Consider the following 16,087-nt stretch of genomic DNA (forward strand, 5'->3'; position numbering starts at 1 on the left):
ATTTTTTTCAGTGTACAGTCAGGCTTTTTAAGAACATGAAATATCATATTATTCTATATTTTGCAGAATATTTACATTAATTTATTGGTAAGTAATATTTTCCTACTGTAGCACCCTTTCACAGTATACTTTTATATAATTTTGATAGTTTCTGAAAATACATTTCTATGAGAACCTTACTAATATTACTAAAGATATGAGTCGAATTCATTTTTTATCCATACAAAAAATATTTATTGAGCATTTACTATTTGTAACACCAAATACTCTATCAATTGCTTACCATTTATACTTCACTGTCATGAACTATAATAATGATTATGTGATAAGTAAAATATGTCAAATTCCCTTTATCCTTAATTTTAAGCCCTAGTCTAATCCTGTGACAAAAGAACAATTTCACTCAACATCCTATTTCATAAGTAATATCCTTAAAACAAAGACTGATTAGTTGCTAAATTGTGTGATTGCATAGTATACAGATTATAAATTCATTTGAAGGTTCAGTGGAGTTCTTTTCCTGTCAGATGCACTTTTCTGGAATTTCCATTTTAGTTTTTAATAGTTTCTATTTCTCTTCTGAGATTCTCTATCTGTTCAAAGAAAAAATGTTGGTCTGAGCTGGAGTAAGTAAGATTACTATATGGAGAAAGAAAAACTTGAACTACACCTTAGAAGATAAACAGGATTTAAACAAAGAGGAAAGATAGGAAAATGAAAGAACATGAGCAAAGACACCAAGGAAGAAATGCCTATGATATGTTTAGGTAAATGACAGAAAAATAGGGTATATTGGAGGGAATAAGGAAAATAGAAAGAAATATCCTTGTATAAGGAAGGGCAGTAGGAGAATGGGAATATATTGATATTATTGAAATCCAAGAAGATGAATTTGGCCACCATATAGAAGTCAAATAAGGCTCTCATCTATTTTTTTACCATAGAGGAGGTGGAATACAAACTCCACTTCAGGGAAGCTCATCCGGCAGTGTTACACAGTCATGTGCTGCATAACAAGATTTCAGTCAACGACAGACCACATACACAACAGTAGTCCCATAAGATTAGTACCATATGGCCTAGGTATATTGTCGGCTATGCCATCTAGGTTTATGTAAGTATACTCTGTGATGTACGCACAATGATGAAATCACCTAACAATGTGTTTCTCAGAACACATCCCCTTCATTAAGAGACATGGGACTGTATAGGTATGGGTCAGAATTAAGAAAGACTGACTACAAAGGAAGGAATAAACATTAGTTCATCACCTTCTGTCTGTCCAACACACTGCTAAGCACTTTTTACACATTCTCACATAGTATTGTCTTCATGACAACTCTTTAGGTTACGGATTACCATGCTCATTTTATAGAAGAGGAAACTGAAGGTCAGAGAAACTAAGCAGCTAACCCAGGCATATAGCTAGTAAATAGAAACATCAGGATACAAAATCCTGATCTATACAACTCCAAAATATATGCTCTTTCCCCTATACAGATGACCAGCTCAAAAACTATGTAATTCAAATATGGAGAATCAAGGGTTTATAGTATAGTAAATTTATTTTTTCATTTAATAAATATTTATTGTGTGTCTATTATGTGCCAGATATCATTTTAAGCACTGGGATGACAGCAGTCAACAACAACAACAACAAAAATAAAAAACAATAACCTCTGCCCTCAGTGAAGCCTGCATTTTAATTAAGGGAGCCACACAGTAAACACAATAAATAAGTAAAATGTATGTTAGATCCTAAGTGATATGGACAAAAATAAAGTAGAAGAGGGGGATAGGAATTGCCAAGTGACTAACTTTGAATACGGTGATCAGGCAAGGACACACTGAGAAGCTAATGTTTGATAACAACCCAAAAGAGTAAGCCATAGGATCTCTGGGAAAGAGAGCTCCAGACAGAAAGAACAAGAAGTGCAAGAGTCTTGAGGTAAGAGTGTGCCTGGTGTTTTATAGGAAAGGCAATGAACCAAGTGTGGCTGGAATAGTGTGAGTAGGGAACAGAGTAGTGAAAATGAGTATGAGAGGTAAGGATGGGTCAAGGGCAGGTATGCAGTTCATGCAGGGCCTTTTCAGCCAGCATAAGGACTTTGTCTTTTCCTCAGGGCAAGATCAGAAACCACAGGAGGGTTTTGAGTAGAAGAGTCACATGGTTTAACTTACATTTTAAAAGGATCTCTTTGGTAACTTCTTTAAGAATACACTGTATGGAGAGCAATGGTGGTAAGAGGAACACCAGTTTGGAAACCCTTCAAATAATCCAGGCAAAGAATGCTAGTGGCTGAGATCAGAGTGGCAGTAGTGGAGCTGGTAAGAAGTGGTTGGATCCTGGACATATTTTGAAGGAAGAGCTAGTAGGATTTGAAAATCAATTGTTTGCTGGGCATGAGAAAAAGAGACGACTAAAGAAGTACTCCAAGGTTTTCGGAAGTCAGAGGTTGAATGGATAGAGTTGATATTCATTGAAATGGGAAAACTGAGGGTCCAGCAGGTTTTAGGGGGAAACATAGAAGTTCAGTTTTATTCAAGTTAAGTTTGAAAAGGATATTAGACATGAGAGGAGATGTCAAACAGACAATTGAGTACAAGAATGGAGATGTCAAATAAACAATTAAGTTTGGAGTTCAGAAGAGCATCAAGGCTATAGCTATAAATGTGGGATATGCTGGTCCATAGTAGGTGTTTAAAGTTGTGAGACCATTTGGTGTGGTTGGCCAAGAGAGTCAGTACAGAAAAGAAGTCCGGGGCCTGAGCCCAAGGGCAGTTTAGTGTTAAGTGGTCAGGGATATGAGGAGGAACCAGCAGAGGAGACTGAAAAGGAGTAGCCAGTGAAGAAGGAAGAAAACCAGGCGAGTGTGGTATCTAGGAAGTCAAGTGAAGAAAGTGTGCATGTGAAGGGGGAGAGCATGATCACCTTTGTCAAATGCTCCTCAAAAATCAAGTAAGAAAAGGACTAAGAGGGACTGGCCCTGTGGCCAAGTGGTTAAGTTCGCGCGCTCCGCTGTAGGCGGCCCAGTGTCTCGTTGGTTTGAATCCTGGGCACGGACGTGGCACTGCTCATCAAACCACGCTGAGGCAGCATCCCACATGCCACAACTAGAAGGACCCACAACGAAGAATATACAACTATGTACTGGGGGGCTTTGGGGAGAAAAAGGAAAAAGTAAAATCTTTAAAAAAAAAAAGAAAAGAAAAGGACTAAGAAATGTGTATTGGAATTAGCAATGTGGAAGTCAATGGAAACCTCTACAAGGCAGTTCTGGAATGTGGTGAAAGGGAAAGCCTGATTGGACTGGTTTTAAGGAAAAATGGAGGAGAGATATTGAAACAGCAAAATGGGACAATTCTTCCAGAGTTTTATTATAAAAATGAATACAGAAATGAGGCAGTTCCTGAAAGAAGCAGTGGGTTCAAGCAGGGATGATGAGAATAAACAAAAGGGAACTCTTCAGTAGATGAGGAGAACGAAAGAAATGGGAAAGAATCAAACTTAATACAAAGCTTTTGTCCTGGAAGAATGAAATAACTGTTCTATTACTGAAAGCAAGATAGAAAATGGGCAAAAGTACAGACTTGGGTGGAAAGATAATTAATTTACATTTTGATAGGTTGGGTTTGCATTATGAGAGTGGGATGTGTGGGGAAAGAAATCTTCCCAGCAATTATAATACAGAACTGGAGAGTAGTGAGAAGTTGAAGATAGAATTGTAGATTTGGAAATAAATAACATCGAGTTGCTACCTGAACTAAAAGAGCAGTTCCTCTCTATGGAAGAGAATGCCCAAGCAAGAACACAAAGCTAAGAGTCTGTAAAAAGAAAGGGGAGCCAGGTAAGAAAAACACGAATAAGGAGAGTGGTTGCCTGGTTGATACAAGAGGAATCAAGGAGAAAAGAAGTGAATTTGGAAAATCTCCCTTAATCACCAAAATCCGAGTTCAGTATCTTTCCCATGTGTTTAATACTATCTTGTATTTCCCCTGTTATAACACATCACACTATTTCATAGCTGCCTATGTCCATGTCTATATTCACTGCTAAACTAGAAGTTCAGTGATAGCAAAGACTCTATCAATCTTGTCAACTGTTGCATATGTCTCGAGGCCTAGTACTGAATCTGGCACACAGCAGATATATGATAAATAACTGTTGAGCAGTTATTAAGTGTATTATTCTATAAATATCCTACAGACATCTGATATTAAAATAGAATTAACGGTGAATTTAGAGGAGCCAGAAACTTGCCAACTTTGCTCCTATAAATCAGATCATATCACTTCCTTGCTTAAAAACTTTTGATTAAAAAAAAATCAGGGGCCAGCCCGGTGGCATAGTGATTAAGTTGATGTGCTCCACTTCAGAGGCCCTGGGTTCATGGGTTTGGATCCGGGCACAGAGCTACACACAGCTCATCAAGCCATGCTGTGGTGGCATCCCACATACAAAACAGAGGAAGATTGGCACAGATGTTAGCTCAGGGACAATCTCCCTCAAACATAAAGAGGAGGATTGGCAATGGATGTTAGCTCAGTGCCAACCTTCCTCACCAAAAACACCACTTTCCATGACCTACACACCCTGTCTAATCTGGATTTCCAAATTCATTCCATTCTATTCTCTACCTAGTTCACTACACTCCAGCCTACCCCACCAACCTCCTTTCTGGTACTTAAACATACTAAGCTCTTTCCTACCTCAGGAAAGAGTATTTCCTTTTATTCCAAATTTTTTCCTTGGTACTTTACATGACTGGCTCCTTCTCCTTCAAATTACAGTTTATATATCACTCCTCAGAAAGGCCTCCTCTGGCCACTGTATATAAACAACTACATCCCACTCCCAGTTATTCTGTCTCATTACAAAGTGTGAGTCAGAATATCATGGTTAAGTAAATATGCCTCCAGGTTTAAAAAAATCAAAGCACCTCTTAAAATTAGGTTATAGACAAGAAAAAAAAATTTAGAAGTATGGCTGAGTAGATAGACTCTTTAGCTTGACCTCTTTCTAAAAGCTCTACTTTTTCACTCCCCTCCTCCCACATTATATGTTTTTCACGCTGAGTGAAATAAGTCAGAGGGAAAAAGTCAAATACCATATGATCTCACTCATAAGTAGAAGATAAAAACAACAACAACAAAAAACCACATAGCATTGGAGATTGGACTGGTGGTTACCATTGGGGAAGAAGGGAGGGGGGAGGACAAAAGGGGTGATTAGGGTCACATGTGAGGGGATGCACTATAATTAGTGTTCCGGTGGTGAACATGATGTAATGTATCCAGAATTTGAAATATGATGTACATCCGAAAAAAATAAAAATTAAAAATTAAGTAAATAAAATAAAATAAAGAAGTATGCCTTCTCATATTTGATCTATGAATGTAGAATTGTTATGCTTTAGACTGTGACATTACTGTGTTTAGAAAAGATCAGATTCTTCAGTGTTTATGGTTTGATTCTCAAAACCAGAAAATGCCAGTTGTTCCAAAAGATTAGATAAAATCAGAGAACTCGTAAGTCAAAGGGCAAAGATACAAGTCCCTACTGACAATATTATCATTTCTGTCTTCTCTTCTACTCTCTCTTCCTCTCTCCCTGCCCCCTTCACACATACACCAACACACCCTCCCCTACACATGTACATCTTTGTCATGTGTGGTATGTTGGTTATTTATTCTATTGGAAGGGGGATGGCACCAGTAGAAGGACAGTTAATGAGTTATTGTAAACATGAAACACACAATCTCTGTGAACATTCTTTTCCTGAGACCTTCCCTGGCACTTTGCTTGATTCTCATGAAGGATCTATTAAGCCAATACAATCTTTTAAGAGTACGCTGGTGAAATTACCTCATCTTAATTCATGTTGCCCAGAACTTTAGGGATCAGAACTATAAGGGGATGAAATAAGTTCTGATTAGATATAATAAAATGAATGAGAAGGAAGACATTGGTAATATCAAATTTTAAAAGAGTAGTTGAATGACGAGAAAACATTTATTGAGTACTTATATGCTAGGAATGATAACAGGCACTTGAGAAAGATAATAAAAAATAAAACATTGTAGTTGGGTTCACAATTTCATTCTTATTATACAGTTTTATTTAAATGAGGAGAGAGGGAGGGAGAAGCAGATAGGGAGGGGGAGGTTGTGAAGGAAAAGACAGAACTTTAAGGGTCAAGTGAGCAGCAGTGAATTACTCTATGAGTTTGAAGAATTGAAAATGAAAGCATCATAAGAATGATAATATATTCTTTTGAATACCACTTTATACTTTATTTTGTACTTTAACACCATGTCCATCTAATTTCAATATGAAAGAATTATTTAAAAAAGAATTATTAAAAGATAAGTTATATAGAATATAAGGTAAAAATGGCATGATTATCTCAATAGATGTGGAAAAAGCATTTGACAAAATATAACATCCTTTCATGATAAAAACACTCAACAACTTGGGTATAGAAGGAACACTTCAACATAATAAAGGTCATACATGAGAAGCCCACAACTAATATCATACTCAAAAGTGAAAGGTTGAAAGCTTTTCCTCTAAGATCAGGAACAACACAAGGGTGCCCACCCTCAACACTACTATTCAACACAGTACTAGAAGTCATAGCCAGAACAATTAGGCAAGAAAAAGAAATAAAAGGCATCCAAATCAAAAAGGAAGAAGTAAAATTGTCTTTGTTTGCAGATGATATGATCTCACATATAGAAAATCCTAAATACTCCAGAAAATAACTGTTAGAACTAATCAACAAATTCAGTAAAGTTGCAGGATACAAAACCAACATACAGAAATCAGCTGCATTTCTACACACTAACAACAAAACATCTGAAAAAGAAATAAATAAAATCCTATTTACAATAGCATCAAAAACAATAAAATACTTAGGAATAAATTTAACCAAGGAGGTGAAAGATCTATACACTGAAAACTACAACGCTTTGATGAAAGAAATTGGAGAAACGAATGAAAATATATTCTGGTTAATGGATGAGAAAAATTAATATTGTTAAAAGTTCCATACTACCCAAAGCCATCTATAGATTCAACGCAATCCCTACCAAAATTCCAAGCGCGTTTTTCACAAAATAGAAAACTAATCCTTAAAAGGTAAGTTATTTTGCCCTAATGACCAATCAAATTTCATGAATAGGAGCAGAAAAAGAAGGCAAAAGCAAATTAGGGTCAGATCATTGGAATCTGAGATCCACAGATCTGTGTGGGTAGGAAGAAAGTGGGTCTGACTGTCTATCAACATTTTAAAAATGTTCTAGTGTAGTATGTACAAATCATTGAGCATAAGAATGACCTAGGGAGTTTTATTAAAAATAATCCACCTCCAGACACTCTGATTTAGTAGGTCGAGGTGAGAAAGACTTTTTAGAAACAGTATTCTTCAGATGAGAAATATAAAGATCAGGGTAGTATTTATCTAAGGAGCAGAGTTGGGATCCAAATACGAGTCTCTTTGAGTTCAAAATTCCCATTCTCTACACTATAATGCCACTCCAAGTTACAAATATATGTTATTTAAGAAACTAGTATAATTCTTTAATGCAGGGACTCAGTACATGAGGATATTAATAATAACTGTGACTGTAAAGATACTTTAAATGTTTAGGAAGTGACACCAAGCTAAGTACGAATAGGATTATAGAGCTAACAGGTAATCTTCAAGGCTAGAATAAATTTATTTCAGCAACTTAGAATGAACCATTTTAGGAAAAGAGATAACATGTTAATATTTGTCTCATTTATTTTGGTAGCAAGCCATTTGCACTTTATTGATAGACACTTCTCACTGGTTCATTATCTTTGTTCTTTTTAGAGATTTTCATTTCCCATCAAATTCATCTTCTTGACCACCTCATTCTTTCCCCAAATTAACGCTTTGTTTCTCATTATTAATTATTTGATAGCATAGACTGGCAGCTATCAACTAAATGAAACTGTTGTGAAACTCTAAGCAACCAAAACATTGGAGCTTTAAAAAACATAGACGGTTAAAATGAAAATTTTAGCAAAGGAAAGTGAAAATAACATGAGACAAAATAACATGAGATTTTAAAAAAATCTAAGCCTGAGACTGAAGCAGGCCACACAGTATCTTTTTCATGTACTGTTATTGACTTTGTAATCCTAATTCTTTAGCTGTTAGATGCTGAATGAATTCCATTATTCAGTAGTCATGTCCCAAACGCTCTCATGATAAAATATGTTCGAGCAATTTCAGTAATTTTTTCTGGGTCACTAGTCCACTATTCCATTAGACTTAATTTGCTCTTCAAGGTGAAAAACATTTCCCTGAACACAAAGATAAGTGATTATTGCCACTGACGTTTCTCTTTAAGCTGAGGCTTCAGACTGATTTCCTTTGGCATTAGGAAGCAAAACGAGATTCTTTTATAATGGCAGGTTGTCCAAGGTCTTTACTCCAAAAGAGAATCAAGAATTCTCAAACGTGCACCCTGAAATAGAATTACAAATTTGTTGCATTATGGCAAATGAACAAGGTAAATGTGACATGTGGCTGAGAGTTGTCAAAAATTAACCTCAACATTATCTGGAGCGTGAGGTTTGAAGAAAGTTGAATTATTATTAAACTTTCAAGAAAACATTACAATTATTTCCTGAGAGTAAAGTAGAGATTCTCAGGGAAATCATAGTAGCTGAGTTCTTCAGTTAGGAAGATTAAATTCAATTTAGAGAGTATACAGAGATCAGAGAGAATGAAAATATCAAAACAAAAACCAAGTGATGTTTCTATCTGCAGCGTAGATAAAATGATAACTTCACAAACTTCATAAAATTCAAATATATAAAAATTTAAATTTATTAGGAAGGGAGCTTACTGCCTTTGGACACCTTAACAGAATTCTCATAACATTGAGAGATATTTTAGTGTCAAACACGTTTTAAGAATGTGCACAAAATAGTACTACACAACAGTTATATTCAACTATTCATCCTAACCAGCAAGAATCATTAACAATTAGGGAGGGAAAAAATCCCAGGATATTGGCTTAAGCCATTTTCTTTACTTTTAACTAAAAAAAAACAGCCTCAAAAATAACCCATCTCAACTTATACAGAAAGAATAACAGGGATGAATTCAAAAAATGTTTATCACAGAATACTGAAGAATTTGAAAATTAATAATATAAATGAGACATATGTACCTATACAGTAGATTTCCTTTATATGTGTTCTCAGGAATCAAACATAATATTTGTAATGTAAGATTTCCTTATTATCAGTGAAAGAGATATATTACTGCATAAGAAAGATACGACTTGACCCAAGATGTTGGTGACTTTATGTTATGAAGAAGCTTATAATATAGTTTAGCTGAGTATTTCATTTCTTCTTCAAAACAACTGGTGAGGCATTCATCATTTGAAATGTCAACCAACAGAGGAAGTTATTCTGAGATTAGAAAGACTACATTTAGAGCTCTTCCCATAGGTCTGTACCTAAATCCAGTTATCAAACAGAATTTTTGATGTCCATGGCCTATCATATCAATTCAACAAATGTTTATTAAGCATGTGAGGAAATATGCTAAGGATACACACACACAGATTAATATTTCCCGTCATGAAAGGGCCTGTAAGCAAAGCCAAAAAGGAAGATTCATGCATAAATACTACAAAGCAGACTATGAAATTTATCTTAACAGATTTATAAATAAAATGTAATCGTATCCGATCCAAATAGTTGAATCTAAATAGGAGGATCAAAAAAGGTTTTGTTAAGGATGGTTTTCAATAAGTAGAGACAATAGGGATAAGAATTATGTATGGATGAAGCATTGTGAACATGGGCAACAATAAGGAAAGACAGACAGTGTTTGAGAATAACCTATTTTACCAAAATATTATGTTTATCTAACACATTAATGGGAGAATGCTGCAAATACACGATGAAGAACACGGAGGGCCTGGCCTTGAATGCCAGGGTTAAAAGTCTATATTTAATTTTCAGAGTGAGGACCATTCTAGTTTTGAGAAGATGACATGATCAAAACTGAACTTAAGGCACATGGATTTGGCAACAGTTTTAAGAATAAACTGGAGTAGATGAAGAGGAGACCAAAAGCAGGTAGACAGAATAATAGGTTCTTGCAATAATTCAGGTGAAAGGTAATGAGACTCTGAACCTGCAAAATGGTAGGAATGATGAAAAGGTGAGGGTAGGTCAATCTGGAAGGTATTAATGAGAGAGAGAATGACCTAATGGGTTAGGATCATGACCTAGTACCACATCAGACCTAAGTCCAGATCCCAGCTTTACCTTTTGGTAGCTCTATAACCCTGGCCAAGTTATTTTACTCTTGATTTCCACATTGAGGATAATAAAATCTACCTCATGGCACTATTGCAAGGAATAAAGGAGATAGTGATTTTAACATGCTTACCACGATGTCTAGCACATAGTTAAAACCTAGTACTTAATAACTGCTAGCTTCTAGTATTATAATTATTTTCAGAGATCATAGCATGGCAACTGTTTATTGATTTTCAACAGCAACATCTCACTGTTGGTTCACATTGCAGTTGTGGTCATTTAAAGACTCCAGAACTTTCTGCATAAACTACTCCCCCAAATTAAACCTCTTCCATCTTAAACCACTGAATTTTTAGGACTCTAATTCAGGATATTATATTAATTCCCATTGAATTCTATGTTTTTGCTGTGAGCCAAGAATATTCGTTTACTGAGATAATTTTTCATATAAGTTCAACTATTTGCCGTGTTTGCTATTCCTCCCTAACATCTGCAGAACTGATTATGATAGATAATTATTTTTTCAAAGTAAAATATTGACTATAACCAATCCAAGAACAGAATATTTAGCTTTTCACTAGAGAAATCCCCTCCATGTTGACATTGAGCGCTTATTCAGAAGTCTAGACAAAGTTAGACAAAGTCTACGAAACATAAAAATCAAGATGGCATGTTTTCAGTAATACAAAAGAGAACAGCTCTTTTTCTGTGACTGATAGAAATCCATATTACACTTTTTTTAATACTGATGAGAAAACTAAGGCTTGGAAAGACCAAGTAACTTCGAAAGGTCACCCTGCTAGTAACTGGCAGAACAGGGATGCAAACACAAGCCTGAATTACTCCCAATCTCACGTTCTTAACTGCCCAACTAAGTTGCCTCCCTAAGAAAGATGGTTGAGACTCCATGCTTGATGGGAAAAACCTGTTCTTGGACTCTGTAATTCATCTCCAAATAATTAAGCTTGTTATTCAATGATGATGGTTTATTTATAAGAACATATGCACTCACATGCAGTGTCTGTCTTTTTATCCATTTATTCATTCAATGAACTTTCATTGAGAGACCAATACATGCAAGGCACTGTGTTAAGCAGGATGTAATTACAGAGATCAATCAAATATAGATCCTACCATCAAGGAGTCTATAATAAGTAATAAAAAAATGTATATACCTGCAAGACAAAACAGAAGAAAGAGATGTGTCATGGAAGGCAAAAGCAACTGTGTTATAAGTTCAGAAAAACAACTCTTTTATCCTAGTAGCCATTTATCTCAAGGATCTTCCTAGATTCACTACATGTAAAACATTTCTTCCTGAGGTGACAGGAGAGACAAACATCTTACCATTCTGATTCTGGATTTTTCCTTGCATGTACACATAGTGCATGTATATTATTATTATAGGTAAACAGAATCTATGCATTCCCTAAATCTGGAAAAATCTGTTAGGACAATCCAAACCTGTTCTTAGTACAGAGCAGCCTTGAGTTACCCCTTCCAAAAAATTTGTTCAACTAGGTAAGACATGAATTATTGAAGTTAAAAATAGTCTTCTGAATACTATATTCTCAATAAGATAATAGTTACCACTGCTTAAGATTTAACTACAATATTAAAAAATTCATATATGCTAAAGAATCAGTTATAATCCTGTAGGAAGAACCCTCTATTTATGTTTCAAAAAATTCATTTCCCAGAGTACTCTGAATCTGATGGGAATTGGATGAGATAGCCACTAAAGTCTCTCACCATTATGAAATTAGTGCATTCCTGATATTAAGCTCCAGAAATTGTGTTAGAATGTGTTTGAAAGTAAACTTTGTTTCAGAAGCACCAGTTGGATTTTAGGCAATCTAATTTGATTCTATTGACCTTTAAGACTTGATGAATTTTGGCACCAAATTAAGTATATTTTCCTACAGAGACCCTCCCAGAGAGTGCTCTCAAGCAGTTTATAGAAGCTTGGTATATAAACTGAGAAGTTGAATCTTAAAATCTTGAAATACTAAAGTAAAATATCTCACACTTCAGAAAGCTTACATGTATTAAAGATTTTGCATTGGAAAGAAAGTGAAATAACAGAGAAGAGGTGTACCGGATGAGTAAAATTGCGCAAAACCTGCCAACGTAATCCCTTTCAAACAATGAGCCTGAGATGCTGCTTGTGTCTAGGTTTTCCCTCAGGAGAAAAAAATACACAAGGCATTTCATCTCTGGAACTTCTTATTTATTTCTTAGAGGCATGGGCTGATGAGGCAATAATGCCTTTTTTATATCTTAAAAAAATGATTTCCTGAAACCTAAATTCTGAAATCTGCTCTAATGACCTTTATGTTATGAAATTTCTCTGTGGCATGGTGGGCTCACATTTAAGAGCTGTCCACATTGTTTATACACATGGAGAAGAAAATTGAATATGTAACTTGGAAAAATAAACGAGGAGAACAGAAAATTTTTTTCAGATTATTTTATATTCTTGGGCTGGTTAAGAATGTGAAGGTATTTATATTTCCGCAAAATTTACAATCTAGATTATATAATGTCCTAAATCAACTTAGAAAATGACTCCATATGCACATTATAAAATCATTTAAAACAAACTGACTGTTGAATTTAAATTTATGCAAAAGAAAACATCATTTTAATTTGAACAGGCATTTACATTCAATCAAAATAAGAATTTAATTTTTAATTCACTTATATTATTAAACTTGCTCAAACTACCACCTTAAGGCTAATATTTTAGTAAAACCAAAACCTCCAATTCAAAAATAAAAGTTCTTACATAAGATGTCTGATTTCGTATTTTAAATTACTGAATTAGAGTGCCCTCTATTGGAAGAAAATAGGTAATAAAAGCTAAACTAAACCAAGAATAGTTAAAATACTCCTAAAATTCAAGCCATATCATTAATACGTAAAATACATTTATTAATGATATGAATGCTACAAAACATATTTCCTTACATTTTTATTTTTTCTAATTTACTTTTAGAATTATTTTTTTATATTACAACAAACAAGTTGGATGTTTCAAATCACTAAAATTAAATTTTAACTGAACCTGAATGCCTGTTCTTCAGCCAGTAATGTGAATAAACAAACAAAAATGTTCTCCACATTTAACATTCCAACATAGTATAGAAATAATTGTAATTTAAAACTATGGCTGGACTATAGTTTGAGGGGTTTTTTTGATGATAAACTGAAAACCCTCCTAATACAAGAGATTTTTAGGAATTTTACAGGGAGAGTCAGAGAATTAGGCTGGACACTAGAAGATGTAGGAGATTTAATTATAGCTCTAAAATTCTGTAATTCTGTGGTGTTATCAAGACCTCAGTTCAGACTCATCATCTCAGGAGTGAATGCTACCCAAAATAATTCGATTTAGTTGGTCTGGCATGGTATTGAAGGTATCAGTATTTTCTGAAGCCTCTCCATATAAGTCTAATGTATAGCCATTGCTGAGAATCATTATCTGAGTCTCTCTCCAAAACATCTGACATACAGTTACCACCTTTATCTTGCAAAAATGTCCCCTTCATGATGGAACTTTCCTACTCAAGAGTTTTTTCTCCTCAGCATCAATATTAAACTTTTGACAAGCTTTAAACTTTTGACATATAAACTTGGGAAAGTCATACAAGTTCTCTGTGCCTCCATTTTCTCATCTGTAAAACAGGAGGAATAACATTACCAATCTCATAGAGTTATTGTGAGGATTAAATCAGTTAATATAAAGTGTTCCATAAGTGTTAGATATTATCATCACTGATCCAACTTTATTTCCCACTACTTTCCAAAACCAACTCCATGACAAACCATCCTCTTCAAATTATATGCTATGTCTCACCTCTGTGCTTTTGCATATACTGTTTCTGTAGGCTAAAATCCTCTCCCATTCATTCATTCAGTCATTCCAACTCAAGAGCAAAGTACATCTCCCCTTCCTGCAAGGCCCAGTTTAATCTCCCACTACCTCCATGACACCTTCAACGAATATCCATAAATCTTCACTTATCTCTCCCTTTTTAAAAACTTCCTTTGGCCACAGGGTAGTTTATTATGAAAAATGTAGCTGAGAATTAAAGACATTGGTTCTGAGTTTGAATCTTAGATTTGCCAGCTGAGTCATTTCCCAAATCCATAACTCCATTGTTAGGATTACTGTGAGGATTAAGTGGCTTAAATCATATAAAACATTAGAACAGCAAATAGCAAGTACCTAACAAATGTCAACTCCTAAATATACATATATGTTTATATGTTAGTCTTGACTGCACAATGTGACTGAAGATTTCTTGGAATAGGAATTTTGATCTCCTTGAAGTCAAGAACCATGTCTCATTATTGCTATTATAAATCCTATAGCACACAACCTGGTAACGAACATCTATATTAGGCAATCTGTAAGTACTTGATTAAGTTTTTACATTATTTCAGAGTGTAATTCAACAAAGCTCAGGAAAAACGTTTTTGATGAATGGATGGAAGCAAATATTCAACAAAACAGGGAATGAATCCAAATAAAACACAGGCAGTGGAGAAGGGTCAAAGAAATTGGATTACTTTTTAAACATTCAATAACAAGTTTCTATCAGATTAATCTTCTGAAAGACCACTTCCAATAATGTCTTTTACCTGCCTGAAACCCTTTAGATTTTTCTCATTTCCTGAAAAAAATACCAAAATTCTCAGCCTGACATTCAAAATCATCCATGACCTGACCTCCATCTGTCTAATCTTATCTCCCATCTTCCCCCTTTAAAAACTCTGTTATTCCAGATAAATAGAATACTTGCTCTTACTCATATGTACCCTGTTTTTCTGCCTCATGTAACCTTTAATATTTAATATGACAATATTTTCAAGGAACACAATACAAAAGTTTGTCACAGGAAGAAAGAGTGATTGCTTGTGTGAAAGTATGAGCTTGAATTTTAAGAAACTTATGTTCAATTTATGAGCATTTAATTTCTCTCTTGCTCAATTGCAACACACTTCGGCTTACCAAAAAAAAAAAAGTTTGGTCATCATTTTCCCATTATGTCACCCTCACAATGCCAAAAGGCCCTGCCATCATTACCTGAAAGCTATAAACTTGAATCATGGTCTTCAAGCAGAGTGTGCAGACCGTAGGGTGCACAAGATACCCATTGAGTAAAAGAAAAAAAATTAAAGCTTCTATTTACACTTATTATCTTCCTTACTTGAATTTCTTTTGTAGTATATGCCTCATAATTTACATCATACATTCTTAGAATAGTCATAGATATATATAATTTATAAATAAATGCATTAAGGGTGTTTGCTGAAAATCTGTTTACCAATGGTACACGCAACAAGATAAGTTTAGAAATCACTGGTCTAGAAAGTTAGGGCATTTGAAAAATCTGTGGGTTTAGAAGTAGAGGGCCAGAAGCAGACAGTTTAGAGAAATATTTAGGGATGTACCTAAAAACCTAAATACCATGTACTGTTTATGCAGGATAAATATGTTTTAATTTATAACCAACTTTCAAGGAAATGTTGAAATGTAACTGATTTGTAATTTGGAGACAGCATACATCTGTTTTAGATTTTTAAACAGGGAATTTTGTCCTGACTAAAGTAACTACAGTAAATATTACATTAATATAAAAATTTCATTTGGTAAAAGCTAAAAGTATTTACTTCAGTATATATATAATTAATCATAATTATTCATAAAGAGCATTTATTGGAGCCAATAATGTGATGTTTTACACAAGACACTGCAAAAAA

The 16,087-nt window shown here is 34.5% G+C and overlaps 1 protein-coding gene across 16 annotated transcripts in view; it reads right to left on the reverse strand.

Annotated features, from left to right (window-relative positions):
• Positions 1-16,087, reverse strand: part of ANKS1B (ankyrin repeat and sterile alpha motif domain containing 1B) — a 1,016,307-nt gene that overhangs the window by 824,929 nt on the left and 175,291 nt on the right. The gene's annotated exons all lie outside the window — the stretch shown is intronic.

The sequence above is a fragment of the Equus asinus genome, chromosome 4 (assembly GCF_041296235.1).
Source record: "Equus asinus isolate D_3611 breed Donkey chromosome 4, EquAss-T2T_v2, whole genome shotgun sequence".
NCBI lineage: Eukaryota > Metazoa > Chordata > Mammalia > Perissodactyla > Equidae > Equus > Equus asinus.